This window comes from Gorilla gorilla, chromosome X (genome assembly GCF_029281585.2).
Source record: "Gorilla gorilla gorilla isolate KB3781 chromosome X, NHGRI_mGorGor1-v2.1_pri, whole genome shotgun sequence".
Taxonomy (NCBI): domain Eukaryota; kingdom Metazoa; phylum Chordata; class Mammalia; order Primates; family Hominidae; genus Gorilla; species Gorilla gorilla.
In genome coordinates, this window is record NC_073247.2 from 86,350,531 (window position 1) to 86,366,036 (window position 15,506).

Consider the following 15,506-nt stretch of genomic DNA (forward strand, 5'->3'; position numbering starts at 1 on the left):
CACTTGAACCTGGGAGATGGGGGTTGCAGTGAGCCAAGATAGTGCCACTGCACTCCAGCCTGGGCGACAAGAATGAAACTCCGTCTCAAAGGAAAAAAAAAAGTTATCAGGGAGGTAAAAGCCCAGAAGGAACAGAAACTTACAAAAATATGGGAAAGATTTAAAACAATGTGAAGCAAGAAAGGGGTCTTGTACTGAGTATGGAGGGGGGTGTATCAGGTATATTAACAGAAGACGGAAGAGTCACTCAACTTCCATTTTGTTTCTATTTTATTCAACAATGAGAATCATCTTCTAACTGGAAAGAGTGGAAAAAACAACTTTTCAAAGAAAATCAAAAGCCAAGAATGCGTAATTTCTAATGACAATCTTTTTGAGATGTCATAGAGAACAGGAGAGATGCTAAATGATCCAATCTTCAAAAAAAGTGAGATCTACAAACTACAGAGCAGTAAAATCTGACAATACATCTAGGGGAAAATTCTGCAAATACATTATCAGATAAACTGCAAACATGTAGAAGACAGTATGTTCACAAGAAGTGGAGTTCACTGCTGGTGAACTTAAAAAAATACAAAACCCCCCCAAAAAGATTAACCTTATTTAACCTTATTTGCTTCACATAGGGATGGTTCTAAACCTTGGCTTGCACATTAGAATTACTTGGGGAGCTTTCTCTGGGGTTGGTCAGACATGGATATTTTTAAAATTCCACAGGTAATTCTATTTTGAAAGTCAGGGTTGAGAACCTCTTTGATAGGGACATCAGGATAACACTGCTGACTTACTGACTTGATTTCTGCACAGGATCTGAGGTTTTTCTTCCTATTAAGAAGAAATATAGACCAGTGTAATAAGAATTATCTGGAAATCTTGTTAAAATACAGATTCTGATTCAGTAGATTGGGGTAGGGCCTGAGATTCTGCATTTTTATTAAGCCTCCAGGCGATGTTGATGCTGAACCTAGAATCATACTCTGAGTAGTAAGGAGCTTGATGACAATACAGTTAAACAGATTCACAGTTGTTGAACACCACCCTCAAAGATTACAAAGCAATGTTAACTTGCAAACAGCCCTGTAAACGTTAGCATTTTTAAATGAACCAGTTGGATGAATCCACCCAAGACATGGTAAACAAATCCATAAACAACTCGAAGCTGTGAGTTAGCACAGAGGATGTATATAATAAATATTATTCTGAATTATCAGTGGATTCCCAGGATGGGCTGAAATAAAAACAATGGTAAATATCCTACCTCGGACACTTTATGAAGGGCTATCAAGCTAAAATAACCCATAGTAAAAGTACACAGTCGGGGAAGAACCTGTCTTGGCAGTTCACATGAAAGATACGTCAAGTTTTTGGCCAACACAAGCTCAATAAAAAGCCTGTTTGACCTGGCTATGAAACCTACGAGAATCACAAGTTGCTTTCATAGACCATGGTGTTCAAATAAAAGCAGGTAACAGCCCCACTGAAACCTGCTGTTCAGAGTACAAGTAGAAGGCCGGACACGGTGGCTCACACCTGTAATCCCAGCACTTTGGGATGCCGAGTCGGGCGGATCATTTGAGGTCAGAAGTTTGAGACTAGCCTGACTAACATGGCAAAACCCTGTCTCTACTAAAAAAAATACAAAAAAATTATCTGGGCGTGGTGGCACATGCCTGTAGTCCCAGCTACTCGGGAGGTTGAGGCAGGAGAATCGCTTGAACCTGGGAGGCAGAGGTTGCTGTGAGCCAAGACTGCATCACTGCACTCCAGCCTGGGAGATCCTGTCTCAAAAACAAAAGCAGACTACATGTAGAGTAAGTGAAACACGAGTGAGAAGCCTGGGAGCATCATAAAAGAAATGGATGAATTACCTGGAGGTAGCTAGCCTGGAGAAAGACTAAAAATGGACACAATTACCATCTTCAAATATTTAGAGAGGAATAACATGAAAGAGAGCACAACCATAGGGTTAAATTAAGGTCAATAGTTAAAGACATGCAGAAGCAAATAATTCTTCCTTTTAGTAAAACAATCTAACAAAATTGTCAAAAAAATAGAGATGCTACCCGTCTCCTGAAGCAAGCAAACTTCCTGTCTCCTGAGATAATCAAGCATAAGCTGGATATTAAAAAGAGGATTCCTTATTAGGTGAGAGCCAGAAGAGACTGATTCCAAAAGACCATTTGGACTAAAATGCTATTAAGGGTAGTGAAGTCTCTTGGTCTTCTATTCTGGGCTTAGGGTCATAGTAAGCTACATACTCCAGTGACACAAAATTACAACATTTTCTTGGCAACACCAATCCACTTAGGTTGCCTCTACCCCATACTCCCCTCCCCCAACATACCTTGTGCTTTACCACCGTCACAATGTACTGCTATTCCCCTCGGCCCCCTCTTAGCTTCTCCCTATTTCACCTACCCTTAAAGATCCAACGAGATCTTCCCTCCTAAGGAGCTATTACTATCTCAGCTAGCAATTTTTCCATCCATCTCTGCATATAGCACTTGTCTATGCTACTAGAGTGGCACTTCCTGCCTTCCATAATGTATTATATTTTTGAAGTGTATGTGTCTTCTCTTCCCAAATAGATTTCTTTTAGGGAACGAACCAGAATTACAGTCCCTTTAAAACTTCTGCCAAATGCCACTAGCACAATGCCTTGCACATTGCGGATATTTAAATGACTGAAAGAAATCCAATGTGAACACTGAGTTCATTTCCCTTAGTAATCTGTCTGAAACAGCACAGTCCAAAAGAGATACAATTTGAACCATATATGTAATTTTTCAAAATGCCAAGCAGCTGCATTAAGAGTAAAAACATGTGAAATTAATCTTAGTAATGTATCTTATTGACTCAACATAATCAAAAAAAATCATTTCAGCAGACTGACCGCGGTGGCTCACGCCTGTAATCCCAGCACTTTGGGAGGCCGAGGCGGGCGGATCACAAGGTCAGGAGTTCTGAGACCAGCCTGGCCAATATAGTGAAACCCCGTCTCTACTAAAAATACAAAAATTAGCCGGACGTGGTAGCAGGCGCCCATAGTCCCAGCTACTCCTAGTCAGGAGGTTGAGGCAGGAGAATTGCTTGAACCCGGGAGGCGGAGGTTGCAGTAAGCTGAGATCAAGCCACTGCACTCCAGCCTGGGCGACAGAGTAGACTCTGTCTCAAAAAAAAAAAAAATCATTTCAACATATCAACATAAAAAAAAATTTAGATGTTTTACATTAAAAAATACTGTTTTTGAAACCTGGTGTGTGTTTTACACTTACAGCCTATCACAAGTTGGATGCTAAATTTTCAACAGATAAAATGGAATGTAGTTCAGCAAAACAATACAGTTGTGTTTAGTGGAAAAACATTTTACACTACTTCAGTTTTTTAAGCTTAAAATAAAAAAAAACTTAAAATTTCAGTTTCACTAGTCTTATTTCAAGTGTCTAACAGTCACATAGTGGTTAATGGCTACCATATTGGGCAGCACAGCTTTAAAGTATTTCTTTGTAAGATAGAGAAATCCCAAATAGGGAGAGTTTCAAATGTCCCCAATATATTTTTCATGCTCTACAAACCCACTATTTGCATCCCCTTTATGTTTTCCAAAAATAAAACAATACGGTTCAATACTCTACAATGTTCAATACTCATGGGATAGATAAGTCTTTCCTATGCTCATGAATCTTCAAGATTCATTCTTGACCTTTTAGAATTTCTACCATTTCCTACATGGAAACTAGAGACAAAACATTTTACCTCCATTCAAAATTTTCCTGACACTGATTTCAGAGATTTTTGAATCCTAAACAGCTCCTGCTTGATGAGCTTGGATTCCATTTCATGAAAGAGGGAATTCTAAATTTTACTTAATTCAAAATTTTAATGAGACACACTCATAAAGCAACATGTGAACAAATCCAAATCACTACCTCTTCAATAATAATAATATGCTGCTGTCCCCTTGCCCCCTACCCTTCCATATATATGCCAGAGACAATCAAGGAAAATATTTTCCCCATGATACTCCTGCAACACACTTATTTCAAAGCCTCCATCCTTTCTGCCTTAACTTAGCATTTCCCCTGGGCTGGAATTGGGGGTCAAGAGATTTCAGCACTGGCAAGGCACTCCCTCCCTTATAAGGGAATTCAAAGAGTAAGCTATGGCTACAATACCTGCAGAGGTCCCCTGGACTAGACATAATTACATTTGCAAAGAAAATGGAAATCAAGGCAATGCTCTCAAATGCCTTGTAAACTAATTTTACTCTCACACACCCAATGAGCCTGGTCTTGTTTTAAGCAGACCTTCACTATCTAAGCGGCATAAAAGAAAGAAATGGAATAAATCTAAAAACCACAAATTCTGCCCCAGGTAGATATAATCTGCCACTATTGTTGACTAAGTGCAAACAAACATTTTAAAGTTTAGGCATGCCAAAAATACCAGAAAACCATACTCCAAATGATCAAATACAGCTCTATCTCCATTTTGGGTGTGAAAATATTAGTGAAGAATAACATTAACAAAACAGGTCTCCAGATTCTACTTTGCAGTGAATAACATTGTGGTACATTTCTAGCTTAAGTAGCAAGAGGAAAAAGAGAATCCTTATACACCGCTGGGATCTTTCAATATCATCGTAAAAGAGAAGGTCATAAATCCATTTCTTTAGTTATCTCAGATAAGTCAGAAATTCTGACTTCAGCATATGATGAGCATCAGCTGTTTTTCTATGAAAAGATTACCAGTGAAACATACAGTAATTTAAACAATGAAGTATAACTGTTTTGAAGTCACTTAGGTCTCTCTCTGGCTATAAGCAATACTCATCACCCTGTATTTACATAGCCCTTGCACCTGTATTTCATTTAATCTTCACAATAATCCCATGAATTAGGAATCACCACCTCTACAGGTGACAAACAGAAGCACAGAGAAAGAAAGTGATTTACCAAAAACCATGTGACTAGTAAGTGGGAAAGGGCCAGTAATTAAATCCAGGTCTTTGCATTCCAAATCCAGTCAACTTTTCACTAAGACAACTGCCTCCCAACATATCCCAAGACTCTATACTTTAAAACACATTCCTTCCTTCAATCCCAATAGGTATGACTAAACTATTCAATCTATGAGCTTTTTATAGCATGTTCACTCCCTGTATGAAAAATTCCAAAATGACAAAACACCTTTTGTAAGCAGCACAAACCTAGATGGACTTATTTTTAAATAAGTCAACTTTTAGTAATTTTTAAAAATACAGTTGCTCCTTAGATAAACAGCATATTTTATTAACCTGATTTCTTTTAGAGTACTGTGTGCCAATATATCCAAATCCATCCCTGGAAACAAGAAACCAAATGAGAAATTTTGCCCAATCGTTTCAAAGAGCTACTCATCTGGTCAATGAATGGGACTGTATCCGGTAAGTTTAATTCTGGGGAGGAAAGGCCAGCAAGAACACCAACCCTGAGATTTATTTAAAACAGATTTTATTCACTTTGAGAATTTTAAAGTATTGTTAATAATCTCAACTTCTTCTAGTCATTATTATATATTAATATAAATTATACAAATGACTGTTTCTGATTACTGCTAAATGTAGTATCTCATTTAATTCTTCTAATCCATGCACACCAAACTTTTAAAAAATTTTATTTTTATAATGTTAAGGCAAAAAGTTATTTAAAACATATTGTTCAGTACTAACAGGTCAGGAGACCTGGTGCTAAGTATAAACACAGGCATGTTATATTTGATGGACACACTACATTATAGTACCCAATTAAGGAGACTTAAGGCATCCAAAAATACTGTTAATAAAACAGACCTTACAAAACTAAATTCTGAAACACCAAGTGAAATGCTTGTGTAAAAACCAATTTTAAAAAGTGAGTCATCTTGGCTGGGCATGGTGCTGGCCGAGTGTGGTGGCCCACATCTGTAATCCTAGCACTTTGGGAGGTCGAGGTCGGCGGATCGCTTGAGCCCGGGAGTTCGAAACCAGCCTGGGCAACATGGTGAAACCGTTTCTACCAAAGACACAAAAACTTAGCTGGGCATGGTAACGCGCATCTGTGGTCCTAGCTACTTGGGAGCTGATGTGGCTGAGGTGGGAGGATTGCTTGAGTTTGGGGGCAGAGGCTGCAGTGAACTCAGATCACGTCACAGCACTCCAGTCTGGGTGACAGAGACTCCATATCAAAATTTAAAAAGTCATATGGAAGAAATTACCTCTTTTTTAAAAAAAAGTGGGGTGGGTGGGAGGGAGGAATTAAGGTAACCTAACATCAACTAACTACTAAATCATGTTCAATATTTCACCTTGTGCATATGTGTTCATTCAAGCTCCAAATTCTATAATAAAGTTCTAAAGCAGGACATGCCAATTTTTAAAAAATGATGGGTATGAACACAAAAATGTGTCACACTGACAAGAGAAGGGCAATCCATTTTGTTTGCAACAGAGCTTCATCAAGAATCTCATAAAGGAGGCTGAGCACAGTGGCTCATGCCTGTAATCCCAACACTTTGGGAGGCCGATGTGGGTGGATCACCTGAGGTCAGGAGTTCAAGAGCAGTCTGGCCAACATGGTGAAACTGTCTCTACAAAAATGCAAAAATTTGCCAGGCATGATGGCAGGTGCCTGTAATCCCAGCTACTCAGGAGGCTGAGGTGGGAGAATTGCTTGAACCTGGGAGGTGGAGGTTGCAGTGAGCAGAGATCGTGCCATTGCACTCCAGCCTGGGTGACAGAGCAAGACTCCGTCTCAAAACAAACAAACAAACAAAAAACCACACACCAAAAACACACACAAAAAACAAACAAGAACCTCATAAAGGAGTCCTTTAAGAACTAGTGACGTGATCTGTGTCAATGAAGAAAATGTTAAATGCCATCACCAAAATGAAAAATACTTTATTCAGTTTTTTAAAAGTTAAATCACAAAGAACTGCTGAATTTAAGGCCAGAAAACAAAAAGTACCATCATATCATCACGTATGTAGGCACCAAAAGTGTTGGGGATTCTTCATATATAGAATGTTTAATTAAAATGTTATGGTATTTGTAACAGAAAAATATTTGATAACAACCAGGTATCTTTTTTTATTCTACACATGGGTAGCAGGGTGAAACTCAGCTCTGTGAAAGGAAAAAAGAGGTACTGAAATCCAGTCTTGGCTGTAACTTGGTTATGTGGATTTGGCCAATTCATTTAACCTCTTGTGCCAGAGAGTCTCCATCAATATTAGAGTATTGGATTAAACCATCTGCAAGGTACTTTCCAGTTCTATGAATCTGTAACTGTAGGTAAGATATAACCTACACCACATTACGATATTAAGAAATATTAAGTTTAGGAAACAGCACAAATAACTAGGACATAAGCTTATAAGCTCTGCTTTTCTCACTACCATTTCACTCAATGTACTTCTATCTCCACTCACGCAGTTATCTTTTTGAAAAGAAATATAAAGCATTCTTAAAAAAAAAAAAAGAACAGGCAGGGTTAATGTCTCACTGACTTTCCTTATTGCATGATACCTCTCACCAACTAAAAAATTTGTTGATAATTTCCAAGAGTGGCCTATCAGAAAATGCTACCAAGGTATCCCCCACTGCTCATGCTACTACAGCAATAAAAGATTATAAAATATCTGAATGGCAGTTAGCTTAGCCTCCACTTACATTCTTCTATCTTTACCAGTTGAAAAGGACAGCAGAGAAAAACTAAAAGGACTCAGGAATGTTCCTCATGTACGCACCAACTTGCAGCTCAAACAACTTTTACTAAAACGCTCTAAAACAGTTAAAACTGAAAGAGTGTTAAGAACTTCAGTAAATCAAAGGACTGAAGACCATGCCAAATGCGGTTGATCTACAGGATCAAGTTAGTTAAAAAAGGAAACCATTATGACATTTCATCTCAGTCAAATACTTTAATCTAGACAGTGAATTTAATCTTCAATTACCCGTTTTATGTTCTTTTATTATCAAGCTATGCCACTAAATTATAATTTGGTCTTATCCATAAACTCATTTTGACTTGCTTCTCTCATTATTCCTAAGAAGTCAAAAAGAAAATGACTCAAAAACCCAAGGAGTGCATGTGTTTAAGTTACTAAGGTAAAAATCACTGATAACTGACAATGTTGGTGTTCATCAGTAACTAAGGCACTATTTTAAGGACCTAAGATTTTTCCATCAAAAATCAGGTTTTTAAAGATTGAAGCCAATTTTTAAAATTAAAATCACTTAGCCGGGTGCGGTGGCTCACGCCTGTAATCCCAGCACTTTGGGAGGCCGAGACGGGCAGATCACAAGGTCAAGAGATCAAGACCATCCTGGCTAACACAGTGAAACCCCGTCTCTACTAAAAATAGAAAAAAATTAGCCAGGCGTAGTGGTGGGCGCCTGTAGTCCCAGCTACTCGGGAGGCTGAAGCAGGAGAATGGCATGAACCCGGGAGGCAGAGCTTGCAGTGAGCCGAGATTGCGCCACTGCACTCCAGCCTGGGCGACAGAGCGAGACTCCGTCTCAAAAAAAAAAAAAAAATTAAAATCACTTAACTAAAAAAGAAAGTATTATCTATACCAATCAGTTATTTGAGGAAGTAATTTTGTATTTAAGACCAACCATGCTGACAATTGTCCTTCCTGAACTAGTATACCTACATAAAAATAACATGAAGAGGGTGACAATATATCTTTGGTTTGTCCAGAAGAGTAATGGTTTACACTTGTACTGAAGTAATCAGTAATATGGCTCTCCTTTTCACTCTCAAAAGTGTCCCAGTTTAGATAATTCATATGGTCTCCTTAGTTATAATCAGCACTAAAGGGAACATTGGTCAATAAAAAACAAGTTGTAGTTAACACTTTTCCTCCTATAGTCAATGGGAGATCAGAAGGGACCTTTTGTCATTCCAGAAAAAAATTTTAAACATCAAACACAAATACTTCCTTTCTCCCAGGAAGTAACATGTTCATCATCATGGAAACGCCATTAGACTCTCAAATGTTATAAAAGCAAACCAACCTGTAGTTGCAAAATTACTGCAAGAAATCCACGGATCTATATAATGCACCAAGTGCTCTCTGCCTACAGATTATTTGTCTCACAAATATGTAGGTGCTACTGTGACTAATGAAATTAAACTCTTGGGTTGGTGGCCGGGCGCGGTGGCTCAGGCCTGCAATCCCTGCACTTTGGGAGGCCAAGGCGGGCAGATCACCTGAGGTCAGGGGTTCAAGACCAGCTTGGCCAACATGGTGAAACTCCATCTCTAGTAAAAATACAAAAGTTAGCCAGGCGCGGTGGCACGTGCCTGTAATCCCAGCTACTCGGGAGGCTGAGGCAGGAGAACCGCTTGAACCCAGGAGGCGGAGGTTGCAGTGAGCCAAGATCGTGCCACTGCACTCCAGCCTGGGCGACAGAGCAAAACTAGTCCTGCCCTCCTAACCAAAAACAAACAAACAAACAAAAAAAAAAAATCAAAAAAAAAAAAAACACCCTTGTGTTGGAACATTAAAATATAAGAAAATCTAGAGCAAAAATACCAACTATATATGTCAGGAGAAAAACCACAAGTTCATAAATATATTCCCCCAATTGAGGTATATTTAAAAAATACCTCAATTGGCCGGGCGCGGTGGCTCACGTCTGAAATCCCAGCACTTTGGGAGGCCAAGGCGGGCAGATCACAAGGTCAGGAATTCGAGACCAGCCTGGCCAATATGGTGAAACCCCATCTTTACTAAAAATACAAAAATTAGCCGGGCGTGGTGGAGAGCGCCTGTACTCCCAGCTACTTGGGAGGCTGAGGTAAGAGAATTGCTTGAAACCAGGAGGTGGAGGTTGCAGTGAGCGAGAGTGCACCACTGCATTCCAGCCTGGGTGACAGAGTGAGACTCCGTCTCAAAAAAATAAAAAAATAAAAAATAAATAAATAAAAATACCTCAATTGATAAAAAGAGAAATGAATTGCCGGATTATCTGGGAAACTTTCATGTTTGAGGCTGAGAAAAAAAAAGAAAGAAAAATAGATACAGAAGTGTTATTACTTTCTTATATTGGACATCAGAACTTCAATTTATTATGTAAACTAGATACTTTCTGAAATCAATGGGCCATAGGTTTTAGAAATCTTTGTGTTAAAGAAAAACTTGTCCAGTTCTAGGCAGTGGCACAAAATTCTAGGACCTCATTGGTTTGGGTTTGACAGAAGACTTTTTATTCTCTAATTTGTCATCCACTCTATGGTAAATGAAGAGAACAGGAGGCTGGCTGGTGATTTGCTCTATTTCTAATCCACCATGGCCATGGAAAAATTAATGTACATATAATATAATTCCATAAATGCAGATGCCTCATTTGACCTACTACTATATTAAGGCTCACTACATGTTCACTAACCTCAAAGATATCCAACCAGCCTAGTATTTCCAGATCATTTAATTATTAAGCTATTTCTTAAAATCATTTCTGATTTTAAATTAAGTTTATAAAATGATATACAAGGAGCTATCTATTTAACATCTATCAATGAGCCCATCCAATTACAGGGCCTGTGAAATAGAACAATAAATATTTGTAAACATGCATAATAGCTGAAACAGGAACGTAACAGACGAAAAGGGGGGATTGCTGGATAACCTTTAAGTATTAACAAAAGTTTCTGATGCAACATAACCTACAGACTTTTTACTACAACCTTTCATTTTCATTGCATTTCCTATCTAATTAGACAGCAATCAAACCCAGAAGTATAACGTCAGACAGGCCTGGGATAAAATGAGGGCTCCACCACTTAGCTATTTAACTGAGGACAAACTATACTTAACCTCTTTGGGTTTTTGGTTTCCTCTATAAAAGTTAACATTCTCATGAGGCTCTGTTGTGAGGATTATAAAATAATGCATGTAAAGCACATGGCCTAGCACCACAGGCCTTCAGCAGAAGTTGGTTATGAATTTAGGCTAAGTATCCATCCCAGTTTGTCGGGGACAATCAAGGTTTGCACCTGTTGTCCAGGAATTATTAATGTTCCTTTTGTTCTTAAAAGTGTCTTGGTTAGGCAATAAATTATGTGGTTACCCTAATGATGATGATAATAATAATGAAAGGAGTCAATATCAATTAAAAGTATCATGTATCAATTATGAATTTTTGAATCTTAAAGGAAAAAAATCAACCACCACACACAAAGTAACGTAAAATTATACTCTCGTAAGCTATTCTGATATTTCATTTAGTTATCCAATGAACATTTAAATGTTATTTTACTTATACTCATGCCATTCCAACAATGATATAAGACAACACATTTTTTTTTGTTGTTGTTCTATACAGGTATTGGTAAACTTCAGACATTATTTTAAAGAGTCAAATTCACAGATAAAGCACTGGTGAGTTCCAGGTATCCAGAAACATTACCCTTTTAATTCCCAGTGAAAAGTACCCATTCTTATCATGAAGAATACCCAACACCATCTAACATCTATCAATGAGCCCATCCAATTACAGGGCCTGCAAAATAGAACAATAAATATTTGTAAACATGCATTCTACACATAAATCATCAGGAGACGCAACAAAAAATAAATTACCTGACTGTTATGACATAGTATTGATATACAATAAACTGGATTTTAGTTTTCTTCACTCTGCTCTAGAAAAAAAAAGAATCCATTATTCTTCCTCTTTAAAAAGATACACATTTTTTTTGAATTAGACACAACCTAAAAAAAAAAAAAAACAGACACACCATAACCCAACCTAATTCAATATTAGTATTAGGGCATTTGGGGAGAGCAAGAAGGTCAGAGGGGACCAGGAGTTAGATAAAAGATGTCTTCTAAAACTGAGAGACAATTTACGTTTTACTATAAGCTTGCTTAAAATAAGCCTTTCCTTATCAGACCAGTAATTATTTTCAGATTCTGATAGTCACTTTCAAGGACTTATTTGGCACATTACACTAGCCTAAGGTAGGAACTAAAGTATTAAAATTCATCAGAACATCATGGACTAAAAAAATCTTTGTAACATTTTTCAGTAAGTGGAGTGTGTCCTAAAATCAAGTTTTAAAAAGTGGATTGGTCTTTCTAGCTACCTAAGCTATATTTTTACAGTTTAGAAAAGTCATGGGGGGGGGAGGGGTTATAATTGTGCCAGTCCTCCAGGGAAGATACAATGTACTTAATGGGGTGATAAGTAGTTACTTTGTCTATAATCACGAAGAATGAAAGAAATGATTAGTAGCAGTAGGTTTATTATTTCTTCCCCCTTTCAATCAGTCCAAAGCACTGCGGTTAATTCTGATTCAGGAAATGCGGGCTCCTTACTTCTGGCAAAAAATCATTGTGGGGTCTTGCAAATGGTAGATGACAATCTGATACAACTGCTTCCTCTTGCCCCAAAATGAAAAAAAAAATGACCTCAATAACAAGACTGCTAGGCCTCAGATTCCCAGACTAACCTGTGGAATAAGTATGGTGAAACTGTCTAGGGAAGGAACGTGGCTGTCTCCTCCATCTTGAAATTAATCAGCATAAGAGAAAAAGGGACCGAGTATTCAGGAAGCAGAAGCCCAACCGGTTAATACTAGTTACTAAGCTATGGCGTGCGTGGCAGGTACCGTCTGCAGAAGCAGAGACCCCCTAGGCTTTTTTTTTTTTTTAATGGGGGAGGGATTGAGTTGTTGGTGGATTAAACACAAATTAACTTGAAAATTTGGCCCAATTCCATCCCTTACCCAGGAGAACACAACAAACACCTAACGGCTTTTCCCTCTCTTTTGCGGGGGGATCCTTCCAGTGATACCTGGCAAAGGATATGCCAGGGTTATTCGAGCAAGGGAGTAAACCACATTTGCCTCAGATCCTCAGGGAAGATGTCATCGCGGCCCCAGGGGGCGCCTAATTGGTAATACCCTGCAGAAGGGCTCAAAATGAGGTTTTGCAAATCTGGGGAAATCTAAAGGCCCAAGAGTTCCCAGCATCTCTCTTGGGGCAGCTTGATTTTTTACTTCCCTTTTCCCAAACCCAAGCCCGCCATGGAAAACGCGGGGAGGTCAGGGAAGCCTCCAGAGAACAGAGAAGAAAAAGCCTGAGACGTTCTAAGATTCTGACGCCTGAGGCCAAAACTCAAAAACTGCCTCCCCCGATTTCCTAAGGCTCTGGAGGGCCTGGGCTGCAGCTCGCGCGGCCACCGAGAGGAAGTACTACCCACCTCCTTCCCCTTCAAAGAGCCTATCGACTATATCACTCAACTAAAATGGCAGCGGCGACTACGCCACGGAGCCCCCCGCAGCAACGGGCCTGGGGTCCGGAGGCGGCGCTGAGCCTCTGCCACGACGCGTCACCCGGGCCATTTTGAGAGAACGCGGCAGCCGCGGCTCCGCTGTCTTCCTCTCGCTCTACATCATTTCTCACAGGATTCCCAAGTCTTCACTTACTAGGTTTTAGGGTCAGGATCCGACTCGGTTGGTTCGGCCGCCGCCGCCGAGGCTGCTCCGCACCTCCCTGGCCGCCGCTCTCAAGCCCGCCTCCAAAGAGTAGCTGGTTGAGACCCGCCTCTAGCCCAGCGCCTGCTCGGAGACGTTGCTCAGGCAGCCATTATCTTCCCCATTGTTACCAAGCAGCGACAGGAAACGACTGCCCACAACAGGAAGTGATGATGCCGCGTCCCGGCACCGCAGCCCCACTCCCAGCCTATTAGCCAATCCCAGTCGATTCCTCGAAAAGGCTCCGCGGGAGGAGGAGGGGGACGGCAGACGACGCGGCAAGGCGGGCGGCGGTTTGGAAAAGGAAAGCTGTTATGACGCCCACCATGTGACAGGCCCCACCCTCCTCCGCCATTTTGAATTGTGGCGAGAAATTTGCGTTCTGAGAATTGTGGGAACCTTCGCTTTCCCATTTTGAAAACTGAAGGACGTCACGGTCTGACTGCTTGAAGACATTTTCAGAGAGAGACAAATGTGATATTAGTCTAACCTGACATCACATCAGTTCACACAATCCGTCCAGACCAGTTCAAAAAGTAGCCTGCGTTTTATTCAACATGTATTTACACAGTGCCAACTGCATGTCAAGCGCCATTGTAGCTGCTTAGGAAATTAAAATAGACCAAAATTAAGAAAGAAAACAGGCCGCTTTCGGTGGCTCACGCCTGTAATCCCAGCACTTTGGGAAGCCGAAGTGGGCGGATCACCTGAGGTCAGGAGTTCGAGACCAGCCTGGCCAAAATGGCGAAACCCAGTCTTTACTAAAAATACGAAAATTAGCCGGGCGTGGTGGCGGGCGCCTGTAATCTCTGCTAATCGGGAGGCTGAGGCAGGAGAATAGCTGAACCCAGGAGGCGAAGATTGCAGTGAGCCAGGATCTCGCCACTGCACTCTAGGCTGGGTGACAGAGCAAGGCTGTGTCTCAAAAAAAAAAAGAAAGAAAAAAAACAGATCAAAATCCCAGTTCTCTTGAGTCTTTATAGGGGCCAGGGACAATAATTTAGAAAAAATCAAACATAAATGTATATCATGTTAGTGATAAATGCCAAGGAGAAAAATCAAGGAAGGGGGACAGAAGAGTTCCTTGTAGGGACAAACAAACGGATTCGTGATGTTTAAAAGACTGATAACTTTGAGGCATTAACTCCAAAGTATTCGAAAAAGGGCGGTGATTGTAAAAGGGTGGGAAAATCTGATAACGTTGGGATTTGTAAAAGGGCAGTTAAAGAAGGCCTTTCTTAGGTAGTAATGCCTGAAAGAATTGAGGGAACTCGCCACACAGCATGCCACTCCCATTGTCACAGTTAAAGGAAAACCTTACCCAAGTTTTTAGATTATTTTCCTTTTCCCAATTTTTCTGTTTTCCAATAGCATGCCAGCTATGCTGGCTTTGTTACGGTTTTTCCAACAAAGCTAACTTCTTCCTACCTCAACTACTTTACCTTTGCTGGAATATTTTACTTTCATATCTTTGCTTTCATCATCCAAGCCTCACAATTATTAACTTCCTAGAGAAGCCTTCCCTGACCACCCTACCTAAAATAACTTCTTCCTGAAGGCGGAAAAAGGTCTGAGGAAAAAAAAAAAAAGAAAAAAGTAATCACGACTTCTCCCATCTCCTTACCTGCTTACTTTTCTTGTAAAACACTTAATCTGAAAGTATGTTATTTGTTTGTTTACTTCACCCTTTCTGAGCAGTAAACCTCTCTGTTTTGTTCACTGTGTGTCCCCAGCGACCACATAGTAAGCCCTCAAAATACTTTGGGAGAATTACCCCCTCACCATGATGGATGTTATATCAGCCTGGAATATAAGTATTTCACTCCAAGCAGTTAAAACAATATCCCTCATACTTACCTGCCTAACTCCCTAGAAGACTCATTGATATTGTCATTTTTGGCAGAGGGATACATGATTTAGGCGCTGTGTCTCTACTCAGGTTTTTGTCTTATTTTACATAATCATGTACTAGAACGATTACCTAGAACGTGTAAAAGG

The 15,506-nt window shown here is 39.9% G+C and overlaps 1 protein-coding gene across 2 annotated transcripts in view; it reads right to left on the reverse strand.

Annotated features, from left to right (window-relative positions):
* Nucleotides 1-13,735, reverse strand: part of RLIM (ring finger protein, LIM domain interacting) — a 29,458-nt gene extending 15,723 nt beyond the window's left edge. Inside the window, exons 1-2 of one of the 2 annotated variants that reach the window (XM_004064410.5) lie at nucleotides 13,461-13,713; nucleotides 11,611-11,672 (exon numbers count right to left, since the gene is read on the reverse strand). The gene's annotated coding sequence lies outside the window, so the exon portion shown is untranslated. Of the gene's footprint in view, nucleotides 1-11,610; nucleotides 11,673-13,460 lie in introns of both variants that reach the window. The other variant, XM_004064409.5, reaches the window with a different exon arrangement.
* Between the last annotated feature and the right edge of the window lie 1,771 nt (nucleotides 13,736-15,506).